The following is a 23,346-nucleotide window of genomic DNA, read 5'->3' as shown; positions in this document are numbered from 1 at the left end:
CTATTGAGATAATTATGTGGTTTTGTTTTTAATTCTGTTTTGTGGTGAATCGCATTTATTGATTTGCATATGTTGAATCAACCTTGCATCCCAGTAGTGAAGCCTATTTAATCATGAGGTATTAACTTTTTGTTGTGGTGCTCAATTTGGTTTGCTACTATTTTGTTGAGGATTTTTATGTGTATGTTCATCAAGGGTATTGACCTGAAGTGTCCTTCTATTATTGTGTCTCTGCGAGGTTTTGGTATCTTAATGGTGCTGACTTCATAGAATGAGTTAGAGGGGTGCCCCTCCTCCTTGATTTTTTGGAATAATTTTAGTAGGATTGGTACTAGCTCTTCTTGGCACATTTGGTCAAATTCAGCTGTAAATCCATCTGATCTAGGGCTTTATTTTTTGCTTGGTAGGTGTTTTTTTACTACTGATTCAATTTCAGAAGTTGTTATTGGTCTACTCAGGGTATCAAGTTTTTCATGGTTCAATGTTGGGAGGATGTGTGTTTCCAGAAACGACTTCTAGGTTTTCTAATTTATGTGCATAGAAGTGTTTGTTATAATCTCTGATTTTTTTTTCATATTTCTATGGGATTAGTTGTAATGTCACTTTTTTCCATTCTGATCAAACTTATTTTTATCTTCTCTAATTTTTTTCTTTGTTAATTGAACTAGCAGACGATCAATCTTGCATATTCTTTGAAAGAACAAACTTTTGGATTTTTAGATCTTTGCATGAATTTTTGCATCTCAGTTTTATTTGGTTTTCCTCTGAGTTTGGTTATTTATTTTCCCCTGCTAGCTTTGGGGTTGGTTTGCTCTTGTTTTTCTAGTTCCTCCAGGTTTGATGGTAGGTTGTTACTTGGAGATCTTTCTAACTTTTTGACATGTTTAGTGCTATAAACTTACCTCTTAACACTGCTTTAGCTCTGTTCCAACAATTCTAGTATGTTGTGACTCTTTTTTCATTAGTTTCAAATAATTTATTGATTTCTCCATTAATTTTGTTTTTTACCCACAGTCATTTATAAGCACATTGTTTAATTCCATGTAATTGTTTGTTTTTGAGAGATCTTCTTAGTGTTGATTCCTATTATTGTTCTACTTTGGTCTTAGAATGTGGGTGATATGGTTAGATTTTTTTTTTAATTTGTTGAGACTTGTTTTATGGTCAAGCATGTGATCAGTCTTACAGCATGTACTGCATGCAGATGAGAAGAACGTGCATCCCATTCTTATTTGGTGGAATATTCTGTAGATGTCTATTATATTCAGTTGTTCAAGCGTTGTTTAAATCCAAAATATCTTTATTAGTTTTCTGCTTTGATGGTCTGAAACATTGTCAGTGGGGTGTTGATGTCTTTTAATATCATTGTATCATAATCTACATCTCTTCATAAGTCTCTGTGTACCTGTTTTATGAATCGGAGTTTTCCGAATTTGGGTATATATATATTTAGAATAGTTAAGTTTTCTTGTTGAATTGAACCCTTTTTCATTATGTAACAACCCGTTATGAAATGTCCCTCTTTCTCTCTAAATAACTTTTATTGTTAGTTTAAAATCTATCTTCTGTGATATAAGTATAGTCACTCATCTTATTGTTGTTTTTCATCCTTTCACTTTCAACCAGTTATTATCTTTGAATTTAGAGTGTGTGTCATAGAAATATAAAATTGGATGTTGTTTTTTTTGTGATGTTATCGGCTTTTAGATTGGATTGTTCAATCTGGTGACATTAATGTTATTATTGATATAGTCAGATTGACATCTGTGATTTTGCTTTTCGTTTTCTGTCTCATGTCATTTTTGTTTCTTCTCTACTGTCTTCTTTTAAGTTAATTGGATATATTTTTAGTGTAACCTTTTAATTCTGTCGATTATTTTAAAATTATATTTTTAGTTATTTTCTTAGTGTTTCTGTCTAGGGCTTACAATATGCATTTTTAATTTATCAAAATTTCCTTCAGATTCATATTAACTTAATTTCAGTGAAGTATGGAAAGTTTACTCCTATAAACTCTGTCCCCTTTTACCATTTTCATGCTATTATAATTATACATATTGCATCTATATATATTACAAATCCATAAGTACATTGTTTTAATTATAGCATTATATATTATGTCTTTTAAAGAGACTATGAGAAGAGAGCAGAACACAAATATAGGGATTTTATAATATGTATACTCTTATTTACCCTTTTGGCTTTCCATTTATTTCTGTGGAATTGAGTTACCATCTTGTGTCATTTCCTTATGACAGCACTGCTCTACGCCCTTAGGGAAAACTTCCAGAAACTTTAACTTATGTTTTAAATAATTTTCATTGTTGAATTGTTTTGTTGTATCAAAGACTGCCATGTTCCTCACTCTTCCATTACAAAAGCTCAGCATGGTTGCCTTTTACAGTAAAGTAAATCTTATTTTATATACAAATTTAAAAGTTTTGACCTACAAAATCATTTAACTGACTGATATTTTAAAAATCTTTGAGCTTTTAATTTGTATTACTACTCGAGTAATGTAGCAGAAGGGGCAGAGAGACAGTAACGGGCACATGTTTTTAGCACTTTCCTTTTCCTTCTCCTACTTTTGAGTAAAGTACAATGGCTATAGAACTTATGTAGAACACCTTTCTCTTCTCCATTTTTTAAAATCCAACTCCCAATTGTGTTATCGTGAATGGGCATCACGAAAGTTGTGCGCCTACTCTGGGCACTCTGCTAGGTACTCTGCATACGTAATTTCACTTAATCTTCACAATAGCCCTGAAAAGTAGGTACAAGGGTTAATTTTATGTGCCAACTAGACTACGATGCCTAGTAGTTTGGTCAAACACCAGTCCAGATGTTCCTGTAAAGGTGTTCTTTGGATATGATTAACATTTAAATTAATAGACTTTGTGAAACAGATTACCCTTCATAAAGGTGAGCAGACCCCATTCAATCATGTGAAAGCTTTAAGAGAAAAAGGTTGAGGCCCAGTGAGGAAGCAGCAACTCTGCTTCCAGACTGCTTACAGACTCAAGACTACAACATAAACTCTTTCTGGAATTTTCAGCTGATCAGCTTGCTCTGCAGATTTCAAACTTGCCGGCCTCCACAATTGTGTAAGCCAGTTGCCTAAAATGTATCTTTTAAATTAATTTCTTATGTGAATCACTCTTTTCTTTCTCTCTTGCTATATATGTATATATAGACATGTATACAAAATACAGATAGAAATACATGCATATCTATGTATATCTACATAAATATATATCCTTTTTGATATGTAGACATTGATCAATATACATAGATGCATAGATGTATGTCTTTATAGATGCATAGATATCTATATGAACATAGATATGCGTATAGCACATATATGAAGATAGATATAGCTATCTCTTTCTATATATCTATTCCCATAGATATATAGATATCGATATTTATATATAGAGAGAGAGATTTATATGTATATAGCTATTTACATATCTATCTGTTTATCTGGAGAACCTTGACTAATACTGTAGATTTTATTATCTCTACAGTTTTGATGGAGAAACTGAAATTATGCAACCTTCCCAGGGTTACACAGCTGGGAAATAGTAGTTCTCTAAATATTAATAACTCTAAAATCTATGTTTTTGCCACTCACTGCCATTCCTCTTAAAGTGAGGCTGAAAGGAACCATTTTTCCTGCCTCTCTCTACCCCTGAATTCTCTTGAGATGACCATATATAAAATAAATACATTCCTGAACACTGACTATAAAGTCAAATTTTGGGGCACAAACACTTTTTTTTAATTAAATTTAAAAATTACATCCTGGTCTTACTGAATGCTGCAGTTTCTGTGGCAGCAGAAAGTCTAAACTTTGAAATAGAATTTTAAGGCAAATACTACAAGCAAGTAAATTAGATAAACAAAGCAGAGAAGGTACATATTTTACCTCAACTATTTATCTTGTATAATTTTAATCTAGCTCTTTATGCACAAAGAATTTTGATACTTATGTTGGTTTTATCAGCTCCATCAGTAAAAATAAGTGAAATGAAGAATTGGACTGACAGTTTCTGGACTGGCTAGAAGAGGTGAAGTCAGTTAAAATAATCAAACAGGTTTGTTTATGTTGATGATACTTGAACGAAATAATGGATAGTTTTATTTCCTTTCAGTTTTTTTTTTACTATATATATTGGAAATATATACAGATCACATGTGATATAAACTATTTCTAAGTGTTAGTAAAGTGTTAAGTGGAAGAATTGGGGAAGCGTGTGTTTACTAAATTTATAATAACTAGCTTGGAGTGGAGGTGGGAAAAACAAATTAGCATCTGGTTTAATGACTGACTCCTCAGCAAATGGGACATTGGTTAATGGCCAATGGACATTTCAACTCAATTCTACTTTTCTTTGTTGTTTCCTACAATGTATCTGCCACCATGCTATGCTTTGGGAATATATAATTAAGGAAGAAGACATTCTGGGTCATCAAAAAACTCAGTCTAAAAATCAAATTCTCTACATTTTGTAACGTTTAAGCTGTAAAGTGCTACTGTCAATAGTGATTATAATTATTCACTGATTTCACCCATATTTTTAACTGTATACTATGTAGCAGGCACTTTGTTAGAGAATGAGAATACTATTGTGAACAAAACATTATGTCTACTTTTAGAAACTGATTGCTATGGTTTGGATATGGTTTGTTTGTTCCTAACAAAACTGATCTTGAAATTTAACCTCCAATGTGGCAGTGTTGAGAAGTGGAGACTAGTGAGAGGTGTTTAGATCATGAGGGATGACCCATCATGAATGGCTTAGTGCCATTTTGATAGTAGTCAATGAGTTCTCTCTCTGGTGAGACTGAATTATTTCTTATGGGAATGGATTAGTTTAGTTCTCATGGAAATGGGTTCATTACCTCAAAACTGGGCTGTTAATATAAGCCATAATGTCCTTTGGGTTTTGCCTCTTTGTGCATGTCTATTTCCCCTTTGACCTTCTCTGCCATGTTATGACCACATAGTATGAAATCCCTCAACAGAAGCCAAAGCCACGCCCTTGAACTTCCCATCATGCAAAACTGAGAAGTAAATAAACCTCTTTTCATTATAAATTACTCAGCCTCAGGTATTCTGTTATGGCAACAATGAATTAACTAAGGCATAAAATTGGTACCAAGGAGTGGGTTGTTATAGATACCTGAAAATGGGGAAGTGGCTTTGAACTGGGTAAAGGACAGAAGTTGGAAGAGTTTGAAAGAGCAGGCTAGAAGGAGATGGTATTGCAGCGATGGGAGCATTAGGGTACTTTTGGTGAGTACTCAAAAGAAGACTAAAAAAATGAGGGAAAGTTTGCAACTTTTTAGAGATTGGGTAAGTGGTAGTGATAGACAATAAAGGACATTCTGATGAGATTTCAGATAAAAATGAGTATTTATTTGAAAAGTAGAACAAATGTCACTCTTGTTACAAAGTTGCAAAGAATTTGGCTGCATTGTGTCTATGATCTACAGCTTTGTGGAAGGCGTAACCTAAGAATTATGACCTAGCATATCTGATGGAAGAAATTTCTAAACAGCAAAGTGCTCAAGAATTAGTGTGGTTACTTTTAATAGCTTATGATTAGTTAAGGCAGCAAAGGAATGACCTAAGAGCCAGAATTTATAATTAAAAACGAAGCAGATCATAAACATTTGGAAATTTCATAGCCTGGCCTTGTGGTAGAGAATAAAAAGGAATTTTCAGGAGAGGAATCAAGACTGGCTGAGCAACCTGTTGCTAAAGAAGTTAGCATGGCTAAAAGGGAGACAGGTGCAAATAGTCAAAACAATTAGAAGAAGGCTACACTGGCATTTGAAGATCTTCATGGCTGTCCTTTCCAACACGAGCCCAGAGGCCTGGGAGGGCGGAATGGTTTTCTAGGATAATCCTGGGGCACCACTGCCTTACATCAACTCACGATGCTGCTCCCCAATTCTCAACCACTCTGGGTAGAGCAGCCATCACTTTAACAGCCTCAGGTATGGCTCAGGTCACTGCTCCAGAAGGCCCAAGTAGTAAGCCTTGATAGTTTCCACATGGTACTAAGTCTACAAGTGCCTAGAATGCAAGAGTCATGGAGGCCAGGTGGCTTCCACCTAGATTTCAGAGGATGTATCTGAAAGCCTGGGAGCCCATCCAGAAACTTGCTACAGGGTGGAGCCACCACAGGAAACTGCTACTAGGGCACTACGTAATGGAGCCATAGGGGCAGAGCCACCACTGGGCCCCCAGAATGATAGAGCCACAAGCGGTGTGCAATACCAGCTAGGAAAAGTCACAGGCATTCAACACTCCAACCTGTGAGAGCAGTCACGTGGGCTACATCCTGGAAACTTATGTTGGCAGGTCTTCCCAGGGTCTTGGGAGCCCACCCCTCACACCAGTGTGCCCAAGATGTAGGACATCGATGTCAAAGGAGATTGTTCTGGAGCTTTAGGATGTAATGTAATCCCAGCAGTTTGAAAGGCCAAGGCGATAAGGTCACGTGAGCCCAGGAGTTAAAGACTATCCTGGGCAACATGGGGAGACCCTGTCTCTGTGAAAAGTAAAACAAATTAGCCTGGCATGGTGGCACACACCTGTGATCCTAGCTACTCAAGATGCTGAGGTAGGAGGGTCAGTAGGGTCCAGGAGATTGAGGCTGCAGTGAGCCATGATCATGCCACTGTACTCCAGTCTGGGTGACAGAGCAAGACTCTGTCTCAAAAAAAAAAAAAAAAAAGGCCGGGCGCGGTGGCTCACGCCTGTAATCCCAGCACTTTGGGAGGCCGAGGCGGGCGGATCACAAGGTCAGGAGATCGAGACCACGGTGAAACCCCGTCTCTACTAAAAATACAAAAAATTAGCCGGGCGCGGTTGTGGGCGCCTGTAGTCCCAGCTACTCGGGAGGCTGAGGCAGGAGAATGGCGTGAACCCGGGAGGCGGAGCTTGCAGTGAGCCGAGATCGCGCCACTGCACTCCAGCCTGGGCTGGGCGACAGAGCGAGACTCCGTCTCAAAAAAAAAAAAAAAAAAAAAGGGGGGGGGGATTTAATTCTGCGTGTCTGCCCTGCTGGATTTCAGATTTATATGGGGCTTATCATTTTTATTTTGGCCTTTTTCTCCCTTTTGGAATGGGAAAGTCTACCAAATGTCTGTCCCACCATTATATCTTGGAAGTGAAAAACTTGCTTTTTATTTTATAGGCTCGTAGCTGGAAGGAACTTGCCTGAGTCTTGAGTGAGACTGGATTTTGGACTTTAGAGTTAATGCTGGAGCAAATTAAGACTTTTGAGACTACTGAGATGAAATGACATATGTGAGAAGAACATGAGTTGAGCGGCGGGGGGGAGGGGGGAGAATGCTTTGGTTTGGGTATCATTTGGATGATTGGTTTGGTCCCACCACAACACTTTGAAATTTGGTCCCCAGTGTGGCAGTGTTGGGAGGAGGGGCCTAGTGAAAGGTGTTTGGGACATGGGGGAGGATTCTTCATGAAAGGCTTGGTGCTATTCTTATAGTAGTAAATGTTCTTTGTCATTTATTAATGTGCTTTACATTTTATTTGATGTGTTCCTTGCTCTTTTTATTTAAAGTATGTTACATTGTTTACAGTTGGAAGGGAATTTAAGAGATCATCTGGCCCAGGGATATAAAATATCTTGCATAAAAGCTTCCACACTTATTCCCTTGTCTGTGCCAGATACTGTTTAAATTATTATAGTGATCTTTCCTATGGAGTCTCAGAATTCTTCTGAACACATTACTTTAGGAAGATGCTACCAGTCATTACATCTGGCACAGGAGTTAAAACCTATTTGCTACTTCAATCTAGTCTAGACAACCTCATTTTACCAACAAGGAAACTGAAATACAGAAAAATCAAATGATACCCCAGGACTCAAAACTTGTAGCATGCAAAGGAAGAATAATTCTGGCACTTCTTACTCAATCCAGTGGTATTTCTACTATATGTCTTTTAAGGTCATCTTGAAAGAGAAATTTTCTGAAGTAACAGGAAAATTACTATAAAGTGCATACTTCAAGATTTTCTTGAAAAATGTGCATTTCTGTTTTCAATGCTAATCCACCCTGATTATGATTAGTGTCTTAGAAAACACCAGAAAGAGTTATTTATTTGAACAATATATAAGCCCAGTATGAAATATTTGTAAGTGAAGCTTTTCTGAGTGAAATAAGTGTGTGTGTGTATTTGTTCTCTCCCCCACTCCATCTCAAGCACCAAGTAACTCTTGGGACACCCTAAGCCTTTTTAAAGAACAGTTTGAAAGCCATTACACTTGAGGAACAAATGTTTCTGCCTAAAGGAACTGTAAATATTATATATTCATAATTTAAAATATATTTTTTCAACTCAGATACCATATCTATTTTTCAAACACAAAGTGTCATAGACTGATATTTCCCTGAACTATGCCAATGGACTTCATATATATAACAAACTAGTGATTCATTTTTAATGTACTTTAAAATAAGCAGATTTTATATTGGATCATTAAATCAGGCAAGTGATACTACAAGAGACTATCTATGGATAAATAAATGAAATATACTATTTATCCTTTGGACTGCTACCATTACAAGCACTTATTCTGTGTTAGATATGCTGTACACAATGCTATTAGTTTTCAAAATTAACCTGAAATAAAGTCTCAGCTAAGTATTCTTGACATAGAAGGGAGGGAGTCAGAAAACTCCGGGTCCCAAATGTTCTTTAGCTTGTCACACCCTTCACGTACACAATCTGAAATAATGTAAAGTAGCCTTAACTTGAGTCGTTTATTTTCAACCCATTATAATAATGGCCTTCAAACTTTTTGGTTATGATCTCCAGTGAGAAGTGTACCTTAAATCATGACTCAATAAATAAGTAAATGTAGATCTATAAGTATATAAGACTTTATCTACATCAGTCACTATATACATATTTATAAGCATGTATATCTATCTCCCCATAAAGACTGTAATTGGAAAATAAATTTAATGAAACTTCTTTTTGCTTGTCCTACTTTCTCCAGTGCAGTTAGGAGTAGCCTGTCAATGTCATTATAACCACTAGTTTGACAAAAAATGTCCTAAGCTATCAAATACAAGGTAACCCAGAACCTTGCCTTTATAAGTATTTAATTAGAAGTATCCAATGGTCAAATTTTGCATATCTCTATTGACATATCATGCCATGGACAGAGTGCCCTGTTTACCACTTGAAAGAGAGTCTGTGATATCTTTAATTTGATTAGAGAAAAAATTCCAGAAAACCCAGAACCAAACCAGAAAATTCATCTTTAAGAAATCATCATGGCCGGGCGCGGTGGCTCAAGCCTGTAATCCCAGCACTTTGGGAGGCCGAGACGGGCGGATCACGAGGTCAGGAGATCAAGACCATCCTGGCTAACACGGTGAAACCCTGTCTCTACTAAAAAATACAAAAAACTAGCCGGGTGAGGTGGCGGGCGACTGTAGTCCCAGCTACTCGGGAGGCTGAGGCCGGAGAATGGCGTGAACCCGGGAGGCGGAGCTTGCAGTGAGCTGAGATCCGGCCACAGCACTCCAGCCTGGGTGACAGAGCGAGACTCCGTCTCAAAAAAAAAAAAAAAAAAAGAAATCATCATATATACCATAAATATATATAATTTTTATTTATCAGTTAAAAAATAGATATCTTAGCCAGAGATAAAGTAAAACATAGAGAAATGCAGCCTCGCCAGCATCTGTTGTTTCTTGACTCTTTAATAATCGTCATTCTTACTGGCGGGATATAATATCTCATTACGGTTCTGATTTACATTTCTCTAATGATCAGTGATGTTGAGCTTTTTTTCATATGTTTGTTGGCTGCATATATGTCTTCTTTTGAGAAGGTTCTGTTCATGTCCTTTGCCCACTTTTTAATTGGGTCGTTTGTGTCTTTCTTGTGAATTTGTTTAAGTTTCTTGTGGATTCTGAATATTAGACTTTTGTTAGATGGATAGATTGAAAACATTTTCTCCCATTCTGTAGATTGTCTGTTCACTCTGATGATAGTTTATTTTGCTGTGCAGAAGCTCTTTAGTTTAAATAGATCCCATTTGTCAATTTTTGCTTTTGTTGCAATTGCTTTTGTTGTCTTTGCCATGAAACATTTGCCCTTCCCTATGTCTTGAATGGTATTGCCTAGAATTTCTTCTAGAGTTTTTATAGTTATGGGTTTTACTTTTAAGTCTTTAATCCATCTTGAGGTTTTTTTTAAAATAAGGTTTAAGGAAGGGGTCCAGTTTCAGTTTTCTGCAAATGGCTAGCCAGCTCTCCCAGCACCATTTATTAAATAAGGAATCCTTTCCCCATTGATTGTTTTTGTCAGGTTTGTTGAAGATCAAATCGTTTTAGATGTGCGGTCTTATTTCTGGGATCTCTATTCTGTTCCATTAGTCTATGTGTCTGGTTTTTGTACCAGTACCATACTGTTTTGGTTACTGTAGCCTTGTAGTATAGTTTGAGTCAGGTAGCATAATACCTCCAGCTTTGTTCATTTTGCTTAGGATTGTCTTGGCTATACAGGCTCTTTTTAGTTCCATATGAATTTTAAAGTTTTTTTTTTTTTTCTAAATCTGTGAAGAATGTCAGTGGTAATTTAATGGAAATAGCATTGAACCTATAAATTTGGGCAGTACAGCCATTTTCAAGATATTGATTCTTTCTATCTGTGATCATGGAATGCTTTTTTCATTTGTTTGTTTCCTCTCTTATTTCCCTGAGCAGTGGTTTGTAGTTCTCCTTGAAGAAGTCTTTCATTTCCCCTTTTCACTCTATTTCTAAGTATTTTATTCTCTTTGTAGCAATTGTGAATGGGAGTTCATTCATGATTTGGCTCCCTGCTTGTCTGTTGTTGGTGTATAGGAATGCTTGTGATTTTTGCATATTGATTTTGTATCCTGAGACTTTGCTGAAGTTGTTTATCAGCTTAAGGAGTTTTTAGGCTGAGACGATGGGGTTTTCTAGATATAGGATCATTTTTTCTTTTCCATTTTAACAATAGCCCTTTTGACTAGTGCAAGATGGAATATTATTTGGGGTTTGATATGCATTTCTCTACTGATTAGTGATGTGGAGCTTTCCATCATATCCTTATTGTCCATGTGTATGTCTTCTTTTGAAACATTTCTGTTCATGTCCTTTGTCCACCTTTTAATAGGGTTGTTTGGTTTTTGCCTTTTTTTTTTTTTTTTTTTTTTTTTGATATAGGGTTTTACTTTCCTGCTCAGGCTGGAGTACTGGAGTGCAGTGGTGTGATCTTGGCTCACTGCAGCCTCCACCTCCCCGGGCTCAGGTGACCCTACCACATAAACCTCCTGAGTAGCTGGTTCTACAACTGCAGGCCACCACACATGGCTAATTTTTGTATTTTTTGTACAGACCAGATTTTACCATGTTGCTCAAAATGATCTGAAACTCCTGGGCTCAAGGGATCCTCCCACCTTTGCATCTCAAAGTGCTGGGATTACAGGCATGAGCCACAGCACCTGGACGTATGTTGCTGGTTAATTTAAGTTCCTTATAGATTCTGTATATTAGACCTTTGTCTGATGCATAGTTTGCTAATATTTTCTCCAATTTAATAGGTTGCCTCTTTACTCTGTCGATAGTTTCTTTTGCTGTGCAGAAGTTCTTTATTTAGGTCCCATTTATAAATTTGTATTTCTGTTGCAATTGCTTTTCACATCTTCCTGAAATCTTTGCCAGGTCCTATGTCCAGAATTGTATTTCCTAGGTTATCTTCTAGCCTTTTTATAGTTTTAGGTTTTACATTTAAGTCCTTAATTCACCTTGAGTTGATTTTGCATATTGTGTAAGGAAGGAGTCCTGTTTGAATTTTCTGCATATGGTTAGTCAATTATCCCAGCACCATTTATTGTGGCTATTATGAATGGGATTGTGTTCTAGATTTGGCTTTTTGTTTGGATGTCGCTGGTGTATAGGAATGCTACTGAATTTTATACATTAATTTTGTATCCCAAAACTTTACTGAAGTTGTTTATCTTTACAAGGAGCTTTTGGTCAGAGACTATGGGGTTTTCTAAATATAGAATCATATAATCTGCACACAGGGATAGTTTGACTTCCCTTTTGGATGACCTTTATTTTTATTTTTTTCCTCTTGCCTGGTTACTCAGGACAGGACTTACAGTATTATGTTGAATAAGAGAGTTGAGAGATTGCATCCTTTTCTTGTTCTAGTTCTTAAGGGGAATGCTTCCAGTTTTTGCCCATTTAGTATGATGTTGGTTGTGTGTTTGTCATAGGTGGCTCTTATTATTGTGAAGTGTGTTCATTCAATGCCTGGTGTGTTAAAGGTGTTTAACATGGAGGGATGTTGGATTTTATCAAACTCCTTTTCTGCATCTATGAGATGACAAGGTCATTTTTGGTTTTAGTTCTGTTTATGTGATGAATCATATTTATTGATTTGTGTATGTTGAACCAACTTTACATCCTAGGGATCAAGCCTACTTGATTGTGGTGGATTAGCTTTTTTATGTGCTGCTGGATTCAGTTTGCTAGTACTTTGTTGAGGAATTCGTGTCTGTGTTCATCAAGGATATTGGACTGAAGTTTCATTGTTGTTGTTGTTGTTTCTCTGCCAGGTTTTCGTATCAGGATAATTCAGGGCTCATAGGATGACTCAGGGAAGAATCTCTCCTCCACAGTTTTATGGAATAATATCAGTAGGAATGGTACCAGCTCTTCTTTATTCATCTGGTAGAATTTGGCTGTAAATTTCCCTGGTTCTGGGCTTCTGGTTAGTAGGTTTTTAATTACTGATTCAATTTCAGAACTTGTTGGCCTGTTCAGGGTTTCAATTTCTTCCTGATTCAGTAGTCAGAGCCTGTATGTTTCCAGGAATGTATTCATTTCTTCTAGGTTTTCCATCTTGTGTGCATACTTGTGTTCTTAGTAGTCTCTGAGGGTTTTAGTATTTCTGTGTGGTCAATGATAAATGTCCCCTTGGTCATTTCCAATTGTGTTTATTTGGCTCTTTCTTCTTTTTTATCAGTCTAACTAGTGATCTATCTATCTTATGAGTTCTTTCAAAGAACTGGTCCCTGGATCCATTTATCTTTTGTATGTTTTTGTGTCCCAATTCCTTTCAAGTCAGCTCTGATTTTGGTTATTGTCTTCTTCCTGCTTTGGTGTTGTTTGTTCTTGTTTCTCTAGTTCTTCTATGTGTGATGTTAGATTATTAATTTGAGATCTTTCTGACTTTTTGATGTGGCTGTATACTGCTATAACTTTCTCTCTAAACACTGCTTTAGCTCTGTCCCAGAGATTCTGGTATGTTGTATCTTTATTTTCATACGTTTTAAATAATTTCTTGATTTCTGCCTTAATTGTGTTATTTACCCAAAAGTCATTCAAGAGCAGGTTATTCAATTTCCACGTAATCGTATGGTTTTAAGTGAATTTCTCAGTCTGATTTCTAATTTGATTGTACTGTGGTCTGAGAGATTCTCTGTTATGATTTCAGTTATTTTGCACTTGCTGAGAAGACTTGATTATGTGATCATTTTTAGAGTATGTGCCATGTGGTATTGAGAAGAATGTATATGCTGTGGTTTTTGGGTGGAGAGTTCCATAGATGTCTCAGTTTCATTTGATCCAGTGCTGAGTTCAGGTCCTGAATATCGTTAATTTTCTGCCTCAGTGATCTGTCTAATACTGTCAGTGGGGTGTTACCATCCCCCACTGTTATTGTGTGGGAGTCTACATCTCCTTAAAGATCTCTAAAAACTTTTTTTTATGAATCTTGCTTCTCCTGCATTGAGTGCATATATATTTAAGATACTTAGGTCTTCTCGTTGGATTGAACCCTTTACCATTAGGTAATTCCCTTCTTTGTCTTTTTTGATCTTTGTTGGTTTAAAGTCTGTTTTGTCTGAAATTACAATTGCAGCCCCTTCTTTTTTCTGTTTTCCATTTGCTTGGTGTAATTTTCTCCATCCCTTTACTTTGAGCCTATGGGTATTACTGCATGTAAAATGTGTCTTTTGAACACAGCGTACCATTGGGTCATACTTCTTTTTACAGCTTGATATTTTGTGCCTTTAATTGGTACATTTAGCCCAATTATATTCAAGTTTAATGTTGACATGTGTGGATTTTATCCTGTCATCAGTTTGTCAGCTGGTTATTATGCAGTGATTTTTGTGTGGTTGCTTTATAGTTTCAATGGTCTATGTATATAACTGTGCTTTGGTAGTGTTTGGTAATAGTCTTTCCTTTCCATATTTAGCACTCATTTAGGGGCCTCTTTTAAGGTAAGTCTTTTGGTTACAAATTCCCTTAGCATTTGCTTGTCTGAAAAGAATCTTATTTCTCCTTCACTTATTAAGTTTAGTTTGGCTAGATATGAAATTCTTGGTTGGAAATTATTTTCTTTAGGAATGTTGAATATAGGTCCCCAAACTTTTCTGGATTTTAGGGTTTCTGCTGAAAGGTCTGCTGTTATCCTGATGGGGTTCCCTTTGTAGGTAACCTGTCCCTTCTTTCTAAGTGCCTTTAACATTTATTCTTTCATTTCAACCTTGGAGAATCTGATGACTAGGTATCTTGTGGATGGTCTTTTTTGGTAATATCTTGCAAGGGTTCTCTGCATTTCCTGAATTTCAATATTGGCCTCTCTAGTGAGGCAGGGGAAATTTTCATTGACAATATTTTGAAATATGTTTTCCAAGTTGCTTGCTTTTTCTCTTTCTCTTTCAGTGATGCCAATGAGTCATAGATTTGCTCTCTTTGCATAAGCCCATATTTCTTGGAGGTTTTGTTAATCATTTTTTATTCTTTTTTCTTTACCATTGTCTGACTGAGTTAGTTCAGAAAACCCGTCTTTAAGTCTGCAATTCTTTTCTCATCTTGTAATCTGCTGTTAATATTTGTGATTTCATTATGAAATTCTTTTAGTGTGTTTTTCAGCTCTATCTGATCAGTTTGGTTCTTTCTTATAATGCCATTTGGTCTGTCAGCTCCTGTATCTTTTTATTCTAATCCTTAGATTCTTTGGATGGGGTTTCAACTTTCTCCTGAATGTCAGTGATCTTCATTCCTCTCCATATTCTGAGTTCTATTTCTGACATTTCAGCCATTTTAGCCTGGGTAAGAACCCTTGCTGAGGAAGTAGTGCAATCATTTGGAAGGAAGAAGACACTCTGGCTTTTTGGGTTGCCAGAGTTACCGCACTGTTTTTTGTTTTTGTTTTGTTTTGTTTGTTTTTTTCTCATCGGTGTGGACTGATGTTCCTTTCAGTGTGGTATAATTTGAGTACAGTCTATTAACTTCTTTTCTCGATATTTTCAGAGGGCTACAGCTTTGTGTGGCGTCCTTATTTGTTGCTGAGTTATCTTCCTTGGCTTCACAGGGGGTCATAATAGCAAAGTGTTTCTGGTGTTTAAAGGTAGGCTTGATCCAGTGATAACACTTAAGTGTAATGGCCAGCAGGTAGGCTCTTGCTCAGCTACGTGGTTCCTATGCATTTCCTCATAATTGCAGCCATTCTCCATTTCAGATTCTTTGAAAGTGTGGACTCCTCTCTCACTTGAGTGCTGACTCCAGATCTTGGCTTGGCAGTCCAGAGCCGCACACTGCAGCCCTGGGGTGAATAGGGTTTATGTTTCTTTCCCAGCTTTGATCCAGCAGGGAGAGGGAACTTGGCAATGGCTGTGGCAGAGGGCTTTTTGCTTGTTTCTTGGGGATTCACCCCAGAGAAATGCAGAGCTACTGTCAATAGGTGTGACTGACCTGGGGTGGGGAGGCTGCATTGTAGTCCCAAGCTGGAGAGCCCTGTCTGATGATAAGCAGTGGTTGGGGGGTTCATGGGGAGACAAACTGGCCTCTGTTCCTTAGGGCAGCTGCTGCTTGTTGGAGGTGTGGTTAAAGCATGCAGATTCTTTTCTCCTTCCCCAGTCCAAGGGTAGTAAGGGCAGTACCATTGGCAGCAGTGCAGAGGTGCTTTTGGGTGCCTCTGGAAACTCCACCTCAGAAAAATGAAGAGCCACTGCTACTGGGCATGTTCAGCCAGGAGTGGGGCAGCTGTGCTGCTGGCCTGAGCTGAGGGCTCACAGGGAGAAGAGACTGGGCTCCTCTCCCTGTGGGGTGACTGTGTCTTGCTGGAAGCACCATCAAAGCTCTCAGGCTCTGTTTCTTCTTTAGTCTGAGGGTATCAGGGGCAGACCTACTGCTGGATGTTGGTTGCCTCTATGAGCCTGTCCCCAGGGAAACACAAAGCCACTAGAGGCGGGTCAGGATCACAGTGGCTGAATGCTCAGCTAGCAGTGGGGTGACAATTCTGTGGTTCTGTGTTGAGGGCCCTGCCTGGTGAGGACTGGGGGTTGGAGGGTCACAGGGAAGAGAGACTGGACCTCTCTCCATATAGTGGCATGGCATGCTGGGGGTTCCAGCATAGCAATCAGGCCCTTTGTTTTTTTCCCCAGCCCAAGGACATTAAGGAAGCTTACAGTAAGGAAGGACAGTAAGCAGCTGCAATGGCAGAGTGGCTGTGAGTTGTTTCTGGAATTTTCTCCTCAAATAAATGCAGAGGCACCACCGACTGAAGTGTTGATGCCGGGACAGGGTGGTTGTGCTTGGTGCCTAGGTAGAGAGGCACTGCTTGGTGAAGAGTAGCAGAAGTGGAGGACTCACGTGCAAAACAGTCTGGCTGCTTTTCCTTGACACAGCTGTGCTATGCTGTGGGTATCCATTAGGCTGTAATCACTGTGTACCCTCTCAAGCCTGAGGGCAACAGAAGCAAGGGCTGCAGAAGCAAAATTGCAGGCTGGCTTCTCCTTGACTTCTCCCTCTGGAAGCTCTGTTCCAGGGAAGTGCAGAACTACTAACAGCGGGAGAGCCCAGGCAGGGTGTGGCTCGGGTCCCAGGTCCTTAGGCCGTTCCCAGTGAGTAGTAGCAGTGTGGGGGACCCACATGGAAGGCAGTGTGACTACTTTTCCATAAGGCAGCTGCACTGTGCTGGGGGATCCATATTAGTCCCTAATCACTGCACACCTTCCTGAGCCTGAGGGCAACAGGAGTGAGAGTTGCAGAGCAACAAAAATGACTGCCTGCTTCTCCCTCTGAGAGCTTTGTCCCAGGGAAGTGTACGGAGCTCTTGGCCCAAAGACTTATATAGGGCTGGGGTGGCCTCACTAGCATCCAGGCCAGTGGTTCTTATTCTGCAAGATGCCGGGCAGAGGCCTGCAGTCTGTCCCTGCTCAACCCCATGGATTTGGCCCCTTTCCTGGGTGTGTCTGAGAGAGCCTGGCCTCCTCCATTGCATGAGCTGCAGCTACTGGTTCCAGGCTTCCTAGGGATCCAAGGCTTCTGGAACTCCATGTGCGCCTGAGCAGCAGCCCTGCCAAGAGTCCTGGTAGCTCTCTGTGTTGATCTGGAGGCCTGGGAGTGGGGGTGGGGGTGGGGGTGGGTCGTGGGGGTGGGGGGGTGGGTCGGTCGTTGGGGTGGGGGCTCACACGGGATCTCCTGAGCCCAAGGATGCCATTCCCTGGCGAGTTGTCCTGTCTTACTCTTCTCCGTTCTCTGTGGATTGTTTTGTTTCCTTGATGAATCCCATTTTGTCCACTTGGATGTTCCAGTTGAAGAGCTAGTGTTTATTTTATTTTATTTATTTATTTTTTTTTTTTTTGAGACGGAGTCTCGCTCTGTCACGCAGGCTGAAGTGCAGTGGCCGGATCTCAGCTCACTGCAAGCTCCGCCTCCTGGGTTTACGCAATTCTCCTGCCTCAGCCTCCCGAGTAGCCGGGACTACAGGCGCCCGCCACCTCGCCCGGCTAGTTTTTTGTGTTTTTTAGTAGAGACGGGGTTTCACCGTGTTAGCCATGATGGTCTCGATCTCCTGACCTTGTGATCCGCCCGTCTCGGCCTCCCAAAGTGCTGGGATTACAAGCTTGAGCCACCGCGCCCGGCAAAGAGCTAGTGTTTATTTGCCACTCTTTCATCTCTCCGTGAAAGTGACGCAGACTAGCCACTTCTAGTCAGCCATTTTTCCACGCCCGGATGGACCATGTTTTTAATCCATTCTGCCAATTTTTCCTATTGATTTGAGAGTTTAATTCACTTACATTTAGAAGTAATTACTGATAAATAAAACCTCTGACATTTTTGTTTTTGTTTTGATAAATTTTATACCATTTCTGTCCCTCATCTCTTCATTAGTGCCTTCATTTGTTTTTGTTTGTTTTTTTTTTAATTGTATTATAGGGAATTTTGATTCCTTTCTCATTGCCTTTCATGTATATTTAAAAAATATTTTCTTAGTGATTACCATGGGAATTATAATTCACATTCTCAATTTATAACAATGTAGTCTTAATTGATATAACCTTGTCCTCAGTAGCATATAAAAACTTTGCGCCTATATAGCTCTGTCATCTCCCCTCTTTATCTTGTTGTTCTCATCACAAATTACATCTTTCTACATTGTGTAATCAATAACTGATTTATTTTTTATGCATTTGTATTTTAAATCAAGTCTAGTCTTTTTAATGAAGTCTGGTGTCATTTTATTTGAACCTAAATGACCCCCTTTGACATTTGTTATATGGCAGACTTATTGGCAATAAACTTTGTCTCAACATTTGTTTACTTGGGTATGTCTTAATTCATCCTTCATTTATGAAATATTGTTTTTAGAATTCTTGCTTGACATGTTTTATTTTTCTTTTAACACCTTAAATATGTTATCTCACTGCTTTCTTGACTTCGTGGTTTGTGATGAGAAATTGGCTGTTGTTCTTATTGAGGATTCCTTGTATTCGATGATTCAATTCTCTTGCTGCTTTCAAGATTCCCCTTCTGTTTTTAGCTTTTGACAGTTTGATTATAATGTATTTCCTTGTGAATCTCTTTGAATGTATCTTACTTAAAGTCTGCTGAGTTTTTGGATGTGTAGATTCATGTATTTTATCAAATTTGTGTTGTTTTATTTCTTCAAATAATCATTCTATTTCTTTCTCTTTTGCGTTGCTGTTCTCATTATGCACATGTGTGTTGATTTTCTTGATAGACCCCCACTAGTCCCTTAGGATTTGTTCACCTTTGTTCATTTTTTTCTGCCTCTCAGACTGGATTATTTCAATTGTCTTGTCTTCAAATCTGCTGATTCTTTATTCTCCCTCTTAAAATATGATTTGAATCTCTAGTATTTTTTAAATTTTGGTTATTGTAAGCTTAATAATTTCACTTTGGTTCCTTTTTTATACTTTCTCTTTATTAAAATTCTCATTTTGTTCATATATTGCTTTGTTGGTTTCCTTTAGTTCTTCATTCATAGTTTCCATTAACTCTTTGAGTGTATTTAATACAATTGACTTAAAGTCTTTGTGTAGTAAGTCCAATATCTGGTCTTCCTCAGGAATGATTTATTTTTTCCTTCGAATGGCTATACTTTTTTGTTTCTTTGCATACTCATTGTATTTCAAAAATTGCACATTTGACTATTATAATGCAGTTATTAAGGTTGGTTGTTCTTTATTCCTGAAGGTTACAGTTTTTCTATTTTTCTATGCGAAGATTGTATTCACTGAACTTGTGTTCACTGAAGTCTGTAGTTCAATTAGCTTCCATTTAGCTTGTATTTTCTGAGATTTTCTTAAGATCCAGGAGTTCAAAAGAACAAACACATACAAAACACCACTCCCAGTCTTCGAGTATTGGCTTTGTGCTGTGGCAAGGCTTTTAGTCTTAGCCAAGCCATTTGCAACTCTGACATAACCTTCACTTTCTGCTTGCCTTGAGCCTAGATATTAGCCAGAGGTGAAATCTTAGGGTCTTCTCAAGCCTTTCCTGAGCATGCATTCTGTCCTTAGCATTAAGTCCATTTTTAAATTCCCCAGTATATAGGAGGAATTTTGCATGCCCAAGCTTCCCAAATAAACTTTCTCCTCAGGTTTTCCTACCAAGATTTAGACAGTGTGCTGTATGTATAGGTCATAATCATTTGCTTCAGGTGGCTGTGGGTTTCTTATTCACCTTACAATGTTTTCCAGCAGTGCCCGCTGTTTTTCCACCCCGAGTGAGTTCTGAGTTAAGTACTTTTATATATGTGCTATATACTGTAGTATTTTCTGCTGTTTTATTTCTTTTTCTCAACAAGGCCAGTAGCATACTACTAGATTAATTTCACACAACCTCCTTTCTTTTCAAAGTCTCTGCATTACAGAATTAATATAAAAGATACTTGGGATTTGAGAGTGACTCTTGCCCTATTCCAATAGCTTTCACCCATAGTGCAACCTTAGGAGTATCCCTATGTCCATCCTTTATCAGTGTAAAGGGAAACCTTTTCTTCTTTCAACTTCAACCATGTTCCTAGATATTTTAATTATATTCTGCTTTCATTTTAGGAAATGGCGGTTGCGGTATATATTAACTTCCTGTGAATTCCATAACAAATTATCACAAACCAAGTGGCTGAAGACAATGGAGATTTATTCTCTCACAGTTCTGGAGGCCAGAAGTTTGAAACCAAGCTGTCAACATTTCTACATTCCCTCTGGAGACTCTAGAGGAGAAAATGTTCTTAGTCTGTTTTGGCATCTGTTTGTTTCTGGAAGTCCTTGGCATGTGGCTGCATCACTCCCATCTCTGTTTCCATGATCACAATGCCTCCTCTTTCTTCTCCTCTCTGTCTAATCTCCCTCTTCCTTACCCTTATAAGAAAACTTGTCATTGGATTTAGGGTTCACTTGGATAATTAAGGTGATAACCTCATCTCAAAATCCTTAATTACATTTACAAAGAACACTTTTTCCAAATAAGGTAACATTCATAGGTTCCAGGGATTCAGATGTAGACATCTATTTTGGCAGGGAGGAGTCACCTTTTTACCCATGACAGGGGATTTAGGACAAGAGAAAAGGCCTTCTCAGTGGATGGTTGTCAGGGTGTTGTATATGCAAAATTAGTAGACATTTTTATGCCACCCAGGTTAACAGTCTTATGGAAGTTCCAAGGAATGTTATGCTAAGTGACAATCCTTAGTTTTTTTAGTCAGTGTCTGAAAGCTGGAGGAATAAGGTGGTAATGGGGGAAAATCTCATTTGTATATAGTATGTATTGTCTTTATTTTAAAGGAGAAATGAACTTTAAACTGTGAGTGATTTGTCTATTTCCCTCTCCTTATTTGTCATTAGGTTCACAAAGGTCTCTAATCATTGATTTTCTGAGTTTGAAGGTTCTATATCTTCTGGCTCACACTTCACATATTTTAGCATCTCTTGGAGTGGAGAAACTGAATATAGAGACAGACAATGGACAGTTTTTATATAAAAATAGATATCTGACCCATAACTTGCAACATCCAACCTAGAAAGCCAAAGCTTGAACTCTGAAGCAAACCGTTCACGAAATCAAACCACGGCCTCTTTGAGGTCAGCCTCAAACAGCTAGTACTTGGTTAACAACTGCCAGCTTCCTTACTTTTTGTCCCTACTTCTACCTTAAGACCAATTGGAGACAGCCATATATGCTTCTTTAATCAATCATGTAAGATGCCTTGCTTCTAGTTAGCCTGCATTCAACTTCCCCGTGCCAACAGCCTCCAATCAGGATGTATATAAAGCTTTTCCTTTTTTTATGCCATAAAGATTTCCCACTTCTTTGCCTTATTTTCAGTCTCTGCAAAATGCAAGTGATTGTGGCTCACTCCTTTGCTATAACAAACTGAATAAATAGTCTTTAATTGTTCTCATTTTGGTGGTTTTCATTTATTTCCACAGGAGGCATATGAAACTTTGGAAGGCTCTCTCACTCACTGAAATGGAGTTGTAGGGCTCTGTGAGGCTTCCCTGAATGCTGTCATCCTAGACTCTCACTTAGGCACTGCAACTCTGCAATTGTGTTGCAATGAGAGGCTCCCAGTCTTCTCCAGCTAGACTTTGGGAATGAGATACAACAGTCATTTCTGCTTTCTGGTCCTCCTAAAATTAGCTGAGAGATTTTTGAAGAGTCTATTCCTCCATCTCCCTGGGAGTTTTGGGTTTTGGGTTTTAACCATAATAAGGGCCAAGTTTTGGGACTTTTTTTTTTTTTTTTGAGACGGGACTCTGTTGCCCACTCTGGAGTACAGTGGCAAGATCTTGGCTCACTACAACCTCTGCCTGCTGGGCTCAAGCGATCCTCCTGCCTCATTCTCCTGAGTAGCTGAGACTACAGCTGAGTGCCACCATGCCTGGCTATTTTGTGTGTGTGTGTATTTTTTTGTGTGGATGGGGTTTCGCCATGTTATCCAAGCTGGTCTCTAACTCCTGGACTAAAGTGATCCACCTGCCTCGACTTCCCAAAGTGGTGAGATTACAGGCATGAGCCACCGTGCCCGGCTGGGACTTCTTTTTTAGGGACCCCTACTACTGACTCATTTTGTTGCTGCCTTCTCTCTTTTCAGATCCTCCCTTCTCTTCCTGTAACTCCATTGTCTAGGAAAGGCCTTTTATTTTGCGTCTGTAATGGATTGAAGACCTGACGTTATCACTAATTAGCTGTGTCATCTTGTGCAAATTACTAACTGGCAACTCATTTTCCTCCTCCATGTAGTGGGGTTAACAAATAGTACCTGCTTCATAAGGTTGTGAGGATTACATGAGGTAAATTCATATAAAAAACTTTAGTAAAGTGCCGGGCATATAGTAAGTATTCAAAAGTGTTGGCTTTACTTTTAAAGTAGACAATAGTTCTAAACTTTTATAAGGGCTGTGATAGAAGTAGATAATTAATGTCATCTGGGTCATAAAGAAGAATGGAGTTATATTCTATTAGAGAAGGAAGATGTCAAAAAGTCATCCTAGGAAAGTTGTACTTCAAAGATTAATAATTACTGTCAAGCAGATGGTAGGAAGAAGCAGGACTGCAAGTGTCTGCAAAAAGGCAAGGAAATGCAAAGGTGATGCATGCAGGAAGCTACAAATAGTTAAGTCAGTTTTTAATGGTGGAGAAGGATGGATGTAACTGAGAGGTGGAAAAGGATGATCTGCAGATGCCTGTTTCAAAGAATGAGTATAGAGGCATATTGATCAATAGGTTTCAAAAATTACTGTTTAAGAAGTACCTGGAGCTACTCATTTAAAATTCAACTATCTTGGCCCCAGCTTTAGGGTTCTACACTCCAGATGATTCTAAGGAACGTGAGTTTCCTACACCAAATGCTGAGAAACTTTCTGTTGAAGGCTATGTAGACTTGATTAAACTTATTTTTAAAAAGACCCCTTTAATGACATTGTTCTGAATCCTAGCTGCCCATTAGAATCATTAAGAATGTGATCCAGACATTACAGTTTTAAAAATTCC

Source organism: Macaca nemestrina, chromosome X, assembly GCF_043159975.1.
Source record: "Macaca nemestrina isolate mMacNem1 chromosome X, mMacNem.hap1, whole genome shotgun sequence".
Lineage (NCBI taxonomy): Eukaryota > Metazoa > Chordata > Mammalia > Primates > Cercopithecidae > Macaca > Macaca nemestrina.
Note: the sequence above shows the minus strand (reverse complement) of the source record.